At 43.6% G+C, this 17,297-nt stretch overlaps 1 protein-coding gene across 1 annotated transcript in view; it reads right to left on the bottom strand.

Moving 5' to 3' along the window:
• EIF3H (eukaryotic translation initiation factor 3 subunit H) overlaps positions 1 to 17,297 on the bottom strand; it is a 209,007-nt gene that overhangs the window by 153,858 nt on the left and 37,852 nt on the right. The window lies entirely within an intron of this gene.

A 17,297-nucleotide genomic window follows, 5' to 3' on the forward strand; every position in this document is an offset into this window, starting at 1 on the left:
CAGACAATATTGTCACATTTCCACTCCTTGCACCACCAAAAAAGACAAATTCCACTTTTAACCCATTCTACCACAATCAAGCTACTGCAGCCTTTCCAACACGTTGCTACTAGATTAAGGTAATTTAATCCTTTGCTCATATGGCAAGCCACAGGCCAAGCTACCTTATTAGGAACGCTCACATCATTTCACAAGTCAAGCAGTAATGAAGAGTCGCCTAGCTCCCTATGCACATATTAACCTTCATCCTGACCTGGCACTACATACCCGGCCGTAATGACTGGGCCTCTTGAGAAGATGCAACGCCTCCACACTGCGCATTGCATGACTACACGCAGTCTTTCAACAAGTCTGTCTCTGCCTAGGTAGTAGAGGCAGCTCTGGAGGACTTAACAGAAAAATGGCAGCGGTGGAAGGGTAGTTATATATTTTCTGTTTTTCTGTGAAGATGCGGATTTCGATTTGTTTACCCCTCCCCCCCCATTGCTCTAATAACACTTTCCTGCCTGTCCAGAATTACCCATTGACTGGCCTATAATGCCCAGAGGGCAGGAAGGTCTGCCCAATTGGGAGACTACTGTGGCTGGCTGTCACAGTGGTCACATGATCAGGAGCTGGTCCCACCAGTTCCCGATCCTTAGTACAGATAGAGAGCCATCTTTGACAGCTTGGTCCCTGTTCCGGGAGCACACAGTGAGCACGCTCTCAGCACAGAAAACGTTGCCACCCATGGACATTAACGTGCTGTGTGAGGGTGCTGAAGCCCACCCTCTGCCGCCCTACATATACGTTACAAGGGCAGCCAGAGTTTATGCAAGATAATGCCTTATACCTGGCACCTCTGAGGTCACAACTCAGCCTACCTGCCAGCTGCTGCAATCTTATTGCAGCAGCTGGCAGATAACATCTAAACATCAAGGTAATTGTACACCCAACCGCTGGTCTTCCAATACTTGGTGCCAAACTGGCCCATCAGCAGACACACATGGGAAGTATGCTTTGTATTCACATAGTAACTATGAAAGAAAGCAGGGCTGATCAGCGTGGCAGAAAACTAATGGTAAGATGTACAGGGGCTTATGTAAAGTTTATTGTCCAAGTGACGGGCATGCCAAAAGTAGAACTACAGTATAGGCAAAAGGTTTTCGTCATTTGGATAGAGCAAGAAAAAGTTACACAACACCTGTCATTCTCTCTCTCTCTCTCTGATGCATCTCCCATTGAGATTTCCCTTCCTGCCACACAACAAGAACAGGACATGAGTAGAAATCCCTCTAAAATGAGAGAATCTCTGGTCGTCACCAGGTTCACAGAGCCATCGTCCTGATTGTTAGCGTGTCTCTAAAGTCACATGATTTCCAGAGCGCGATTTTGATGAGACTTTACATTCTCTGGACCAAAGGTGCGTCAAAAGTCAAACCAAAGTAGTGCAGGATCCTCTTCTAAATTGCCCCGATTTAAAAAGGTGCCATTGAAAAGAATGAGCTGAGACTTGTCATGTGACTGATGTCCAAGTGTGAACGAAGCCTCAATGATAACAGTAAACAGGACAAACAGAGGGTAATTCTCCCAAACGGGGGGCACAGACGGTAAAAAAAATAAATAACTGACAGGTGGACTTATCCATCTCCACTCTAAACTAAAAAAAAGTTTTGCCTTTAGTTATACTATAAAAACCTGATATGCACCACTCTTTATGGCATTTTTATTTTTTGTTACACAGAAAATTCAGCCCCTTTCACACGGGACAGATTCCATTCTGATCATCTCATAGATCCCCTCATCGGAGCAGGCGGATAACACATCAGTGTCCGCTCAATTTCTGCAGAGTGGACCTGGGCAGCCGGGAGTATACAGACTCCGCTGTCTGTTAATGTCAGACTACCCGCCGACCCACTCCGCCTAAAACGGAAAAAAAACACATCACTTTCCAGTTTTTTTTTTGTTTTTTTTTTTTAAAGTGCACCCGGAGGGAGGCTGGTGTGGAACGGACTTCCGATCAGTATCGCCTAAAAAAAAAATACAAACATACAAAAAAAATAAATAAATAAAAACAGTAAAAATAACCAAATTTTTGGTATAATTTGAAAGATGTTACGCCACAAGAATCTTGATCTTAATTCTAAGAAAAAAAAATTGTGATTCTCAATTTAACCAGAAACGTGCAGCTCTACTTAAAGGAGTTGTAAAGTCTCAGGGTTTTCACCTTAATGTATTCTATGCATTAAGCTGTTCAACCTCCTGTGCTGCAGACCCCCCCCCTTTCTTGCCTGAACCAGATCGTTCCATCGACTAGCACGAGCCCAGCAGCTCCAGCCGTTGTCCCAGGTCCTTACTGGATAGATTGATAGCAGCAGGAGCTCCCACTGCTGTCAATCAAATCCAGTGACACTGGAGCTGGGAGCATCTGTGTCAACAGATGAAGCGGCAGGACTTGGGAGCACACTTGCACGGGTGCTCCCATGGAAAATCGGCTCTCCGTGGGGGCACAGGCCAAAGAGGAGGAGCCAGGGGCGCCGCTGGGGGGACCCCAGGAAAGGAGGCTCGGGGCCACTCTTTGCAAAACCCTTGCACAGAGCAAGTAAGTAGGACATGTTTGTTATTTTTTTTTTAAATAATCGATCTTTACAATCACTTTAAAGTGATTGTAAACAATCACTTTGTAAAACAACTCATTCAGTTTAAAACAGAATTGAAAGGCAAAATATTTTTGTATAGAGATAAAAATGCATTATAAATACCTTTTTTTCCCCCTTTCTTATAAGTAATCACATTCCCTCTGTTCTCAGCTGCATAAGAGCTGGGGGGAGGAGAAGAGGCAGCACACTGAACTTCCCAGTCATAGGCTGTGCAGAGGGGGAGTGTCAGGACAAGTCTGATCATTGGAGGAGAGTACACAGAGTTCCGAGCACAGCTAAAGAACTGACCAGTGTGTGCTCCCTTGCTTAGTGTTGTCAGTTTTTAATAGGAAAGCAGAGGGACTGGCAGGAACACCAGAGATTTCACACAAAGGAAGCAATACAAAGAGAACAGGATACTTTCTCATACAAGTACATGGTACAGCAGGCACATATCAGGTAGGGTTGCACCGATACTGGTATCGGTGCCGATACTAAGCATTTGCATGAGTATCGGTACTCATGCAAATGCACCAATACCTTCGGGCTTGGTACTTTCAGCCGTTAGCGAATTATTGGTTGTTAAGGAATGGGGCCGCCGCGTCCTTAACAACCGGTCACATGTCCTCGGGATTTCCCTCCCTGTCTCCTCCTCCCCTCTCGCCAGCTGTCATCAGGCTCAGGGCCGCATGTCCGTGGAAACTGCCTGCACTGAGGTGACCAAGCCCAGCCGCCCCCATCCCACTGTCTTATTTTTAGCCTACTCCTATTAATCTGAATGATCTTGAGGTTTTAAAACTTTGTGAAGATTACTGCACATTTACCTTCTTGAATGCAGGTTAAATGGCCTTTGGTGTATTTTTACAAACCACTAAAAAAAAAAAACACGCATGGGTGTGAACCAGGCCTTAGCTACCGACTAAACATGACAGTCAGGCAACTAACATTCTAACGTTAGAAATGGCAGCCCTGTGCATGTACTTATTAATGGATCATACACAAACTGATAGTATGGAGATAAACCAAGTGGAATGTGAGGTTATAACTGAAGAAAACCTCAATAATACAACAGACAACTTTTTAACTGAATGATAAAAGGAATATCTGGGCCCAGTGAACTGATCCTTAGTGGGATCAGAAGAATTAGGAAGGATTTTCCTGTTTTTTTTTTTTATTTTGGTACACAAAATTGGCCATATTTGCCAAAAGGGTCTTGAATAGTATCTCTAGAGCCGTTACAGAATCTACGTTTAATGTAGGTCATATGTCTTTTTCAACCTGGTTCTCAATTTAATGAAAATTCTGTCTATATGGAACCGTAAGAAAAAGACTTCTGGTCTGGAAAAACTAAAACAAAAAAAAAACCCAACACAAACACACAAAGTACAAGGAGGCATAATGAAGACTTATCTGGCCACATCTCAAAAGCCAGCAAGATGTAATGATTATGAAAGGGTGTAAACTTGTCAAGATATGAAAGTGGTTAAAAATTGTATTAATTTTTTTCCAGAAAAGGATGAAGAATACATTGAAAGCAAGTCTAAAACAAAAACAGATGGAGGTGAAAAAAAATCATGGCCTCCAGCAAACTACAAGAGTGTCAGTGATAGGAAATATGTCCAGAGGAGCCCCGCAACGTGGCGGGTAACAGGAGGTCTCATCTATCGGAGCTAGTCATGCAAGAAAACGTTTCATTGCTAACAAAGCACTATTGATTTCCATGTCTGTGGGCGCTCTAGCTATGATAATGGATTCCCATTCAACCTAGTTGGAAAAAGACTCCATGTTGTGATTCTGGTACACTGATGAGTTTTCTAAGGCTCGGTTCACACATCGGCGGCACGACTTGCAGGTCGCCTCAGCGAGGCGACCTGCAAACGACTGCCGGGGCGACTTGCGAGACGACTTCTGCATAGAAGTCTATGCAAGTCGCCCCAAGTCGCCCCCAAAGTAATACAGGAACCTTTTTCTAAGTCGGAGCGACTTGCGTCGCTCCGATTAGAACGGTTCCATAGCACAGAACGGGAGGCGACTTGTCAGGCGACTAGGTCGCCTGACAAGTCGCCCCAGTGTGAACCGAGCCTAATACTGCAGTCAACTCTACGGATAATCACAGAGTGCTCTGCTTGGTCGACCTTTAACATTAAAATTACATGTAGAGTTTCCAGATGTCAAACAAACAAAAAAAATAAATAAAGCCATGGAAAACATTTATAGCAAAATAGTCAACATGTGAACCTATAGGTGCCCATAGATGAACATTTGGAACTACCCAGGGTCTGCCAACTGCCATATGCAAAGTGACATTTTCTGGTCCTAAATGCACAACTTCATCCTAATATGAGCAATGTATGAGCTTGCTGGCCCTTATCCAGAGGCTTGAGCATTTAAAACAAGGGGTGCTCAACCTCCTGACCTTCCTGGGTCACATTGGACGAAGAGGAATGGTCTAGGACAACACATAAAATACACTAACAATAAGAATAGCTGATGAGCAGAAAAAGTTGGGCAGATCACAAGTCAACGATCACTGTACCCAAGTAATAAAAAACTTAAAGCATAACTCCACTTTTTTTTTTTTTTTAAACAAAAAAACATTTCTGGGTGATTTATGTACATTGCAAGGAAAACAACTTTTGTTGCAGATTCCTACCTTTTGTTATTCTTAAGAAATGTTTCTCTGTGCCCATATGGGAAAATGAATCTAATGGGGGTGGTTTCATGATTATCAGCTGTGGCACCTGCAGGACACTAATGAGGAATTCTGCTGGGCCTGCATCCCTTTGGACATGTTCTATTGGGAGTATCTCAACAAAAATGACATTTTTGTTCCAGGGGATGCCTGAAATCCGACTTGTATCTTAGCGCAGACTTCTGGGGAAAAAAAATTGGTGAGCCAATCACACAAGCAGGAGATGTTTCTAGGGGGTGTAATGTACACATTCTGTGTACAGAACTCCTCCATGTAGCCATAGTGCATTACATTATCAGAAAATTACAGTGGCTGCAGATTAAAAAGGAAAGGTAATTTTTACTAACATTTAATTACAATATGACTTGTGTGGCAATTACGGTATATACACTATAATGTTTTTTCTTTTTTACGAAAGTTGAGTTACCCTTTAATTTTTAAATTTTGTAATAGTTTTTATTATAAAAAGTAAAAGAGGGCAACCTAAACTAGTGTGCAATTTAACACTTATAAAACGAACACATCAATATCTGGTTGGATGGATGGAGTAGGAATTCTCAATGAATTCTCAAGGTCAAGCTCATTAGAAATTTTGGTTCTAATTTTGCCCTTCATGTGCTTCATCCCTGAAAATAGTTGCTCACAAATATAGGCGCTGCTGAAAACTGATGACATTAATAAGGTATGATTGGGAAGAGTGGGAGATTTTTCTTTGGGAAGATAAAACTCCAGTAAAGAGCCAAAACGCATTTTTACAAATTAAAAAAGCCAAAAAAAAAAAAAATTGTTGAGCCACATTTATAGCCATCTTTGGCCGCAGGTTGGACACCCCTGATATAAAGTATGGGGAAATACAGATGTGCCAATTATCAGACTTGGTATAAGACTTTTCGTAAGCAATTAGGGGACTCATTATTGAAGTACTATCATACTTCTATGGGTGTGAAGATCTTGCATGCGTAGATTGGCTTCTTATTGGCACATACATTGTGGAATTTTATTTCAAAACCACCATTTATTTTCTCTGCAATTTTACACAGCTCTGGCCCAGTAATTGAGGGGTAGGTTAGAAACGTAGGCACTGATTTTTTTCTATATGAAATAAAAACTTCAAAATTATAGCAAGCAGAAGGTGAGCAGTAGTCTGCAACGGACATTCATGGACAGATGCAAAAATTTCAGATTTTAGAAAGTGTTTGTAAATATACCGAAAGTTGGCAACCCTGGTGAGCAGCTAAATATCTCTGAACTGACTACAGCTGCCTCATGCTTCCCACCAACTATAGACGTGCCTGCATATCCAACTGCCCTCAAGGAAGCAAATCAACCTAACAACTTTATTTTAATGAGGACCAAAATGGAGAAGAGAGGTACAAGCAAAAAAGGGAATCACAACATCACGGATCATCCTGTGGGATAAGTAAAGCAATTATGAAAGGCTTTCTAGCTTTACTCATGACTTCCCCAGGAGCTGCTGGCTTGCAGTTTTCCTGCCACCACTAACCTGAGATTAAGTCAACCCAGTCGCCTACATCTTACACATTTTTGGGCTGCTTAAAGTGACACTGAACTCTGATTTAAAAAGAAAAAAATTCTATCAAAGTATGTATTCTTAAAAAAAAATAAAAAAAAAAAAAATAAAAAAAAAGAGAAAGCCTTCTTCAAATTTCCAAATTCACATTTTTTGCTGCTGTGCCCAGACTTCCTATTAGAGTGTGGCTACGTTCATTCTCCATGGTTCCACTGTATGCCAGAACACAGCCACATTCTCTTACTCACTCCTGGGATGGACTAGGGCAGGGGGTCAACACCTGTAGATCAAAGCCGGGTGACTGGTAGACCATGGTCTGGGCTTGCTGACGCACCATCCCAGAGCATTAGAGTGCAATGCAGAGGGACTACTTGTAAAGTTGGAGCTGTAGTAGGGAGCAAGAGTCACATAAGACGATGTCTCCTCTGTAGTGCCGGCTCCTGTACCATGTGGAGTGATACAAACTGCACTCTACCTCTTATCCAGGCTAGTGATCTCCAGAGTGGTGCCAGAAGCAGGAAAGAAGTGATCTTCAGGTCAGTGTGAAGCAATACAACTGGGCATATTATAGAGCTGCTTTCACACTGATGTGCTGCTGTTTACCCACACCATGGGTATAGTACAGTGCACATGCAGCTTTCCTGCGCTTAGCCATAGACTTCTATTATATACTGCCGGTTTGGAGCACTTTCAGAAAGCAGGAGTTATGGTGCACTTTCAGAAAGTGCACCATACCTGCAGGATATAATAGAAATCTATGGCAAAGTGCAGCTAACCAAAAAATTTACAGATGCACTACACCCGCGGTCCAGGTACACCGCAGCACATCAGTGTGAAAGCAGCCTTATAGGGGCTCAGAACAGTAGGGGTTCATTTACATTTGTAGTCTGGGGGAGTAGTAAAACCCCAGTTAAGATGTGTTTTTACCATCCCTCTCCCAACCCTTTAGCTGCCGTGGCCAGGGGAGTACACATGTTGCAGCCGGAGTTATATGCCCCGTCATGGTTGTCGGGTGTAGCACCTGCCAAGCATGACCCATTCAAGTGAATGAGGCCGCTCTGGAAATGCCCTGCAACCTTGTGCAGTACAGAAAACAAGGAGCTAAAGCAAGCAGCATTGTGTTGCTTTCTCACTACCTGCTTTAAACCCGTGGACCCTGCAGAAGCATGCAGTTGCAGGGCACTTGCAGAGTGGCCCTATTTACTTGAATGGGTTTGCGATTAGCAGGCAGTAGCACCCACCTAAAGCAATGGGGAATTTAATTCCTGCTGAGACATGTGTACACCTTTGCCTGCTGCCTCGGCAGCTAAAGTGGGTAGGGAACAGGGGCTGTAAAAGTGACTCAACCACAATGTAACAAAAGTTAATTGGTCCGTCAATGTCTGACAAAGGAGTCTGAAGGAAAATTTTCAGCCAATCCGATGCAGCTGCTGTTCAGGCGTTTTACCAGCTGGCAGGAATGGCTGTCAAAATACAATAGCAGAAGTAGGACATTTGTTCATCAATGCTGTATGATAGAGCCATCTGTTTGCAGGATGAAAAAAAAAAAAAAAAAAAAAAAAAACACAAGTGTATGGCCAAGCTTTAGGATCTCTGCTTGGTTAGTTGCTTTGAAGGGCAGGGGAGACACTGGGGTGACCCCCATCATCTCCATAAAAAATACCTGTCACCTGCCTAATGCTATTACATGGGGGTTTGTTAACCCCTTGTAAAGGTAATAAAGTAAAAAAAAAAAAAAGAAAAATAATAAAACCAAACACAGTGGGTATTATACTGCATTTGTGTGCACTAAAATGTTTTATTTTTTTCCTGAAAATATGCACACTATGTAACAGATTTTTACATGTGTGCAAAAAATAAAAAACTGCTCTAGTGCTGATGTGGTTGAAGACCCTAAATCGTTTTCCAGTCAATCATTCCCATATAAGACCCATTCTACAGAGGTCACCTTTTAGCTGCTTTTGCACTGACCATCATCAAACCTGGTTACTTGAGTTGTAAGAACCCATTGTATTGTGTGTGGCAAGACTACTAAAGCAGCACAGCATGTCTAAGCAAATATCATCCCATACCAAGGGAAATGTATATAATGTGATAAGTGAAAGCATCAGTCTACCCAAGAAAGATACAGTGTGTGCCTGCATGTCAGGTTGGGGAGTGTGCGTGTAAATGGAGCCGTGCAATGCTCATTATACAGCCGCTGGAAAGGTTTTCAGATTTCTCACTTCCTGTGACCTGCAATTCAAACCTGACACTCGCCTCCAGCAGAGCTGAAAACAATGTGGTGCACAGGCTGTGCTACGGGCTGTGAGACAAGAGCTATACAATTCTATTATAAGAGAGCCCTTACACACTATGGAGCCATTAAAGAAAGATTCAGTTAAAACAAAACAAAACAAAAAAAAAAAAAAGCATGATATTGCAGACTATCAGTCATTAGATATGGTGGTTGCATTCATTTTTCACCTGGCAATCCCATGAATAACACCTCCAGTGGCTACATTTATTTCTCCACTCTTAGGAAGGAACCATAGTTGTCACACAGGCTGGCCCTGTTCATCTCTCTTATATTGGTGGGCTGATCAGATTAGTTACAAAGATAAACTGAATTATAGCGCAATTGCCAGAGTAATGGTGAGGAAAAAACCAGGAGCGAAGGTATGCATTGGTCAGTGAAGCCACACAATTTCTTTTTAACACTAAAGGCCCGAGAAGAATCCCACGGCATGAAATGGGGAGGTAATGTCTAAGAAACAAAAACAGGGGGGTTGAGGGGCTACAACCCGAGGGAGCGTACAAAGGCCAGAAGCTAAGAGAGAAAGTGTGTGTGTGGGGGAGTACACGCCAGATTTGAGGGCATGTGCCAGGGTATCTCGGTCAATAGCTTTTTTTTTTTTTTTTTTTTTTTTTTTTAAGCCTATGATCAGATTTAATTGTGATGCCTCATATATAACATTTATGGGAGGTCCAGGGTATGAGAGGATTTGTTAATGAGTTTCATTTTTGCTTTAATTTCAGGGTCTCGTAATAACGTTTTATTGAAGCGCCATGCCATAGATTTTAGTGGCGGTTGAGAGGGCTGCAATTCCACACAGATTGCATGGTCCAATAGAGCGAAACGGCCTATCCCTGCGTCAGAGACCATAGGCAAAAAGGTATGCCTTGGCAAGAAAAATATGATTGTAGAGTATAAACCATGGATACAAAGAGTGGTAAGAGTAGTCCCCATTTTCGGGGTGTAATGCAGTGTACACACGGGCGGACTTTTCGGCATCAAAGGTCTGACGGTCTTACCGATGGACTTTCGAACGAACAGACTTGGCTACACACGATCAAACCAAAGTCCGACGGATTCGTACGTGATGACCTACGACCAGACTAAAATAAGGAAGTTGACAGCCAGTAGCCAATAGCTGCCCTAGCATCGGTTTTTGTCCGTCGGACTAGCATACAGACGAGCGGATTTTTCGACCGGACTCGAGTCCGTCGGAAAGATTTGAAACATGTTCCAAATCTAAAGTCTGTCTGATTTTTAACCGAAAAAGTCCGCTGCAGGTCCGATGAAGCCCACACACGGTTGGATTGTCCGATGGATTTGTCCCATTGGACCAGTCCGGTTGAAAATTCCGCCCGTGTGTACACAGCCTTAGATTCTCCACACATCTAGCAGTTGGTGTACATGTAGGGTTTTCTTGAGCTTCTTCTGGGCTGCTAAGGACATATGGGAAAAAACCTCCCAACGTATCCCTAGATGGGTCCAAAGTTAAGTGAATATCTCCACCCAACACTTCCGTGAACCCTTCAAGCCTGGGCAGGAGAGAAGCCAAAAGGATATGAGGTCAGAGTTAGAGAAAGACATTTAGCAGGGTGCAAGTTTGTTGCAGAGTACAGCCTTTTAGGGATCTGCCTTCTGCATTGAGTCAGAGGCTAAAAACTGCCCCGTTACTGTATTGGAAAGCAAAATGCTTGTTCCTTTAGATTTGGAAACTTGGGAAGTACTATGGTAAACTGTAGGAAAATGACTATTCTGCAGCTTTGGAGTTTTGTTGTACCTTACTTTTTAAATTGCAATTATGGGTGCCCTGTGAATCCAACACTTCGTGGCACCAACTGAATATAAACTGAAGTTGTGGCATTGCTCATAACTAGAAGTCGCCTTTCATCTGCTATCGAGAAGCAAAAAAAAATTACATTTTTGAATTCTGGTTTCCATGCACATTACTTTACTTTCACTTTTTTAATTGACGAGGTTCAGTATGAATATGACGCCTTCAGTTTGCAGCACCTGTGAAATGTCAGCAGAAGTGCTAAAAGCACATGTTCCAGATCCACCGTTATATGCAGGGTGTGGGGTTTCCAGCTTCCCATTAATACATCTCTATGACAACACCATTTTAAAAAGGAGAAAAAAAAAAAAAAAAAAAACTATATGGCCATCACAGGCAATTTCTTAACGACACAGGTGAAAAGCTTTCCACTCATACGTTTTCCAACAATGCATGTATGATTTACTATTGTGTGCAGCTAAAATGCCCCAATTTCTGCAGAGAGGTGGAGGTCCAATTCTTAGCGGATGGGAGAACTGGCCGATTTGGTGTTCCAATCAGTATAACCTCTGCTCCATACTGCAGACTCACAGGGCGCCAACTTTAAGCATAGTGGAGCAATGCGTAAAGTGGAGTTCCACACAAAAGTGGAACTTACACTCGTTGTACTCCCCCCCCCCCCCCCCTCAGGTTCCACATTTGTCACCTTTCGGGGGGGGGGGACGACGGCAGCAGGATACTAGTCTTTCACAGGTATTCACTGTTCCCACTCCTGGGAGCCTCAGCCGCAGGTATGGACGTCACCGCCCGGGCTCCCTCCTCCCCCCGACCAGTAAGAGGGTAGCGGAGCCTCGCACATGCGCAGTAGGGTTCCTGGCGTGAAGCCGTAAGGCTTCACTGCTGGGTTTCCCTTACTTGCAATGGCGGCAGCATGCACCCGACAGCTGATGAAAACATCAGCTGCGGTGCCGACATCGCTGGACTCCAGGACAGGTAAGTGTCCGATTATTAAGTCAGCAGATGCTGGCTTTTAATTTTTTCAGCGGTGGGCGGACCCCCGCTGTAGTTTCAGGAGCTGTAAACTCAATAAAAGAATACTGCATACAGAAATAACTGCTCCTGTTCTCACCCTAATAAAGCTGCTGGGATTTTAATGTGCAGTTATTGTACTGTACTATTTATCCATCTATGTAAATAGAATGTTGGTTTGACAGAGCACTGAATTATAGGAACCAATCACCATGGAAACATGCTACAACTGTTGGAATACTGGTATGTGCCGTGATCCAACACCGATCAGACCAACTCTTCACCACATTCAATTTTTTTATTTTAATTTATGCTTGGAAATCCATAACGCAATAACGCATGACATTCAGAGCAAACACTTCACCTTGCCTCTTCAGATAGCCCAGTACAAGATTGTAACCAGAGACAGCCTATCTGAAAGGAATTGCTGTAGTCTCAAGAGCCCAAGTTTGGAACAAATGACCCTATAAATTTTAGGCTGCGCCTATACTTTAAAGTGGCTGTTCTGGATATACTCTTGACATCCCCCATAGTCCATCTAGATCAGGGTGTTTCGACCAGGCTTCCTCCAGAGGTTGTTAGATAAGTTCCCACTGACACCATTGACCTTTTTAGCTATCTGTAAGGTGATAATTCTTCCCAATGACCATCAAAAAATGTATCAGGAGTCATTTTTAGCAGGGGGTTCCCCAAGACCAGAAAGTTATTTCAAGGGTTCCTTTGTGTTGAAAAGGTTGAGAAAGGCTGATCTCGAGCAAGCGATAGAGGGTGGCTACATTTCTTCATATAGCAGGGGTCATGGAGAAAGAACGCACCCACCCTCTAACAAAAAAAGGCGGAGATCAATAGAAGGTACTTTTTGACTTAAGAAAATATTCTTAAATAGATTTTTCTTCTTTTTAAACCAGAGCTTAGTGTAAATTTTCATTGGCGCTTCATTTTGATTGTATGCATAATAGAAGTGAAAAAATGTTTGGTTTGCCATGGTTTACTTGAGGGCTTCTTGGTTTGCAAACGCTTAACTACAAGTTGGGTAGATTCCCCAACCAGAGCAACAAACCACCTCTTCTCCAGCAAGCTTTTTTTTAGAACTGTTTTCCTTGATCCGTGCAAATTGTTGTAGCTGTCATAGTTACAGCCACATTATGTCCGATTCTTCATCTTCTTCTGGCATGGTGGTCCTGTATGATGCATTGAAGGAGGCTACATAATAGCATGGGAGCTGTTCTCTTCATCATTCTTATTGGAGCCCAAACCAGCTTTATGGGGTATAATGAATCAGATGACAGGATTTTGGGGGGGGGGGATCTAGAACCTGCATGGTTATGCCTTTTCGTTAAGGAACTGCAATTCCTGGATCTAAAAACTGTGGTGAAATTGTATAGACCTGAGTTGTTCTTTAATTCTGCAATCTAAGCAAAACATTGCAAGCCAACAGAGGCCCCAAAGAATCTCTGTCCTTCGTTTGCCAATAGTTGACAGAATGCCAACACCCTAGGGGGGAACATCTAAGAATTAAAAGTAAAAAGTAATTGCGGTGGCATATCTATGCATACACGTTTGTTGCCAAACGGGCAGGCAGTAAACGGCATGGAGAGTTGAGTTAATTAAGCTAATCACCAATATTTGGTCCAATGAACAGACACAAAGTCAGATCCGATGGCAGCTGTTCCCACTGCTTACACTAGAGCGAGACCCTGCGTGTAGCCCCCGGTTCTTGACTCAGGCGTTCTCTCTACTTGGGCAAAAGTGGAAATTACAGTCACAAGAAGATACACACACACTGTCCTCTGGAGCATCAATTTACCTTCATCCATGTTAAAAAAATAAATCAAAAGCCTCCCTTAATTACCCAATTATGCTTAATTACAGGCAGAAAAAAAAGACTCCTGAGGGGGTGTTGTGCGTTAAAGGCCACGGAGGACGGAAGCAGAATGCAACATGAAATAAAAGAACACCGATGGATGAAAACAAATGACCCACTACCTGCTGCTGAGCCATGCCTGGAAGAATTGCAGGAACCAAGTCCAAAAACAAAGACTACTCATAACTGCTTTAAAACAAACAGATGTACAATGTAAACTTTTTACATCACATCAAATGAAGGATGATGCACTTGCACTACACAACCAAATGTCATGTATAATGTTATCAGAATGTAGTCAGTGACCATATAAAACACTTCTCTGCAGTTATGAAAGAAAGACTCCAGTCAAAATTGAAAAGTATGCCTTAGAAATGTATACAAAAAGGGGCACAGTCTACCCACTCAAAGCTTTAGTTCAGTGGTCTCCAAACTGCAGCCCAGGTGTGTCCCACCGACGCCAACAAGGGGGCCCTTACTCCTCCCACCGACGCCAACAAGGGGGCCCTTACTCCTCCCACCGACGCCAACAAGGGGGCCCTTACTCCTCCCACCGACGCCAACAAGGGGGCCCTTACTCCTCCCACCGACGCCAACAAGGGGGCCCTTACTCCTCCCACCGACGCCAACAAGGGGGCCCTTACTCCTCCCACCGACGCCAACAAGGGGGCCCTTACTCCTCCCACCGACGCCAACAAGGGGGCCCTTACTCCTCCCACCGACGCCAACAAGGGGGCCCTTACTCCTCCCACCGACGCCAACAAGGGGGCCCTTACTCCTCCCACCGACGCCAACAAGGGGGCCCTTACTCCTCCCACCGACGCCAACAAGGGGGCCCTAGTCCTCCCCCCGACGCCAACAAGGGGGCCCTAGTCCTCCCCCCCGACGCCAACAAGGGGGCCCTAATCCTCCCCCCGACACCCACAAGGGGGCCCTAGTCCTCCCCCCGACACCCACAAGGGGGCCCTAGTCCTCCCCCCGACACCCACAAGGGGGCCTCCCAATGGGGGGGGGGGGTGTCAAAGCTTAAAGTGTTACTAAACCCAGGAGCCTGCCTTCACTATAACTGGTCTCACACAGTACACAGAACATGGAAATGCAATTTTAGTAAACTGCTTTTCTCATCAGCAGTATATAGCAGTCTTGAGACTTCTATCAGTGTCCAGCCAAGCACTGATTAAAGCTTGTAGGAGGAGTTTTCATTCTCCTCTGACTGTCCTATGAGGCTGCATGACCTCTGACCCTCTGTCTGGACAGTGCTGATTGGCCCTGTGCTCATCACATGCACCCTCTCAAAAACAAAAAAAATCTCTAGCAGTACACACCAAACTGAGCATGTGCAGAGTGTGCCTCCTAGGGCTCTGTGCTATCAGCAGATGGATTGGGGACAGTAAAAAGGAGAGGATCAGAGAAGATGGGATCAAACAGCCTTTTTACACAATGTAGAGTATTAACCCCTTAAGTTCCACAGTGAGTATAACAAGCATGATTGACTACATACTGATTTTACTGTTATGCGTTTAGCAACACTTTAAAATGAACAAGCTGAATTTAGAAGCGGTATGGCTACCATATACAACTGCACCAGAGATCGCACTCTCCAGTTTTAGTAAATCAACCCCAACGCGTACTTAATTTTTACTGCCATCCCTTGTACTAAGGGACACACTCCACAGGTTAATATTTACTGAGATCCAACACCCACAGCATTCCGCACCACAAGTACTCTCTCCTGGCCACACAGGTGCAGTGGTGCCTATAGTCTATGTGGTGCCTATAGTCTATGTGGTGCCTATAGTCTATGTGGTGCCTATAGTCTATGGGGCTGATCTTCCTGCATTTCCCAGCAGAGAGATAGAGGTAGTAGAGCCTCACAGAAGTCTATGGAGCTCTGCTGTGCAGGTGCAGCCAGGACATAGTGAGGACATATCAATTCAATCCTATGTGGTGAGAGGCAATGACATGAGTCCAGTGTATTGCAGAAAAATACACTGCAACCCAACTCAAGTCAGCCTTTTGGTGTTGACAGGGCACATAAAAAAACAATTTCTGTGTCCCAGCAGCAAGCCTGCATTGATCTGTGTAGATTAACATAAGGCATCACACATTGTGTGTACATTACTCAGCATGCATGCACTTACCATGAAAAAAAAAAGAAACTATGCTGCTAGGCCCACTTTAAGGAAAATAGGGTGAATGTTAGCTTTCTGCAAGAGTGTTTGCTGGGCAACATAAAAGTTTACCTGTTGGTCTCACCTGTTCCCTGGAAAAGCCCTCTTCAGCTCTACTTGATCCACAGGAACATCAAAATCACAAATCAAACCCCAGGTCGTTACTTTTACACAGAAACCACCTAAACGAGGGATCTCACAATGAACAAACTGGATTTAGAATAACAAAAAAATAACATGCTTGCATCTTCTCTTGCAATCTAGTGCGATTGCTTTTCTGCGAAAATTGAAAATACAAAAAAAAAGGCCAGATAAAATCTCGATCAGCCGCAGCAATATTAATTCCTCGATGCAGTAGCATTAAGCATCTCTCTGGCTAGGGGAATGGAGAGCCCAATGATAAGAGTGTCTGGAGTGAAAGCATGAAATTCCATTAGCCGAGAGAAATTAATGGCTTCAGAAGGGAGCCGGCGGAGCGATGACGAGGAACTGGAAAACGCCGGAGCTCTGGGTGCACGTGTGTAGCCTAAATAACTTTAGTGTCTGAGAAGCAGAGAGCAAAAAATGACACTGAAATCTTGGTGTCATGGGCCGCTTCCTGGACCTCACAGAACATGTCACCGCCGGCACAGGACGGGTGGGAATGAAAGGGACCATCTGTAAAGGAATTCATAAAACGGCAACTAAAATATATTCAACAGACTTGTGTTTAATTAAAAAGATGAAGCAGACAAGAACAGAGACCAAAAACATACACACAGAAAGGACATGCTGTGGAACTTTGGTCAACGCTTGTATAAGAAAAAATAAGAATAAAAGTTTTGGATAGGGAAAAATTATATTAATATAAATATATATATATATATATATATATATATATATATATATATATATATATATATATATATATATATATATATATATATATATATATATATATATATATACATACATATACACACACACACACATACACACACATACATACACACTGCAGAAATTAATAATTGTTCGTTTTTTTTGATCGGTAGGGGCCGCTTTAGGCCAAGCTGTGGCTGCAGCGCTCTGCTCCCTCCTCCACTATATGTCATACACAGTCTGCGGGCATCTCCCGCTGTGTGACTCCGAGTGAGGCTGCCATTATGGGCGCGGAGAGGCTGCCATTATGGGCGCGGAGAGGCTGCCATTACACGTATGGGCAAGGAGAGGCTGCCATTACGACGTCCTAGCCATGCCCCGCTATGACCGGCTTCTGCCGTTGGCATAACAGTGCTAAATCAACTAAAAGTAGTTGGATCTGTATGTGCATTATAATTAATCGAAATTAGTCGATTGATTAAAAAAAA

The sequence above is a fragment of the Aquarana catesbeiana genome, linkage group LG05 (assembly GCF_042186555.1).
Source record: "Aquarana catesbeiana isolate 2022-GZ linkage group LG05, ASM4218655v1, whole genome shotgun sequence".
Lineage (NCBI taxonomy): Eukaryota > Metazoa > Chordata > Amphibia > Anura > Ranidae > Aquarana > Aquarana catesbeiana.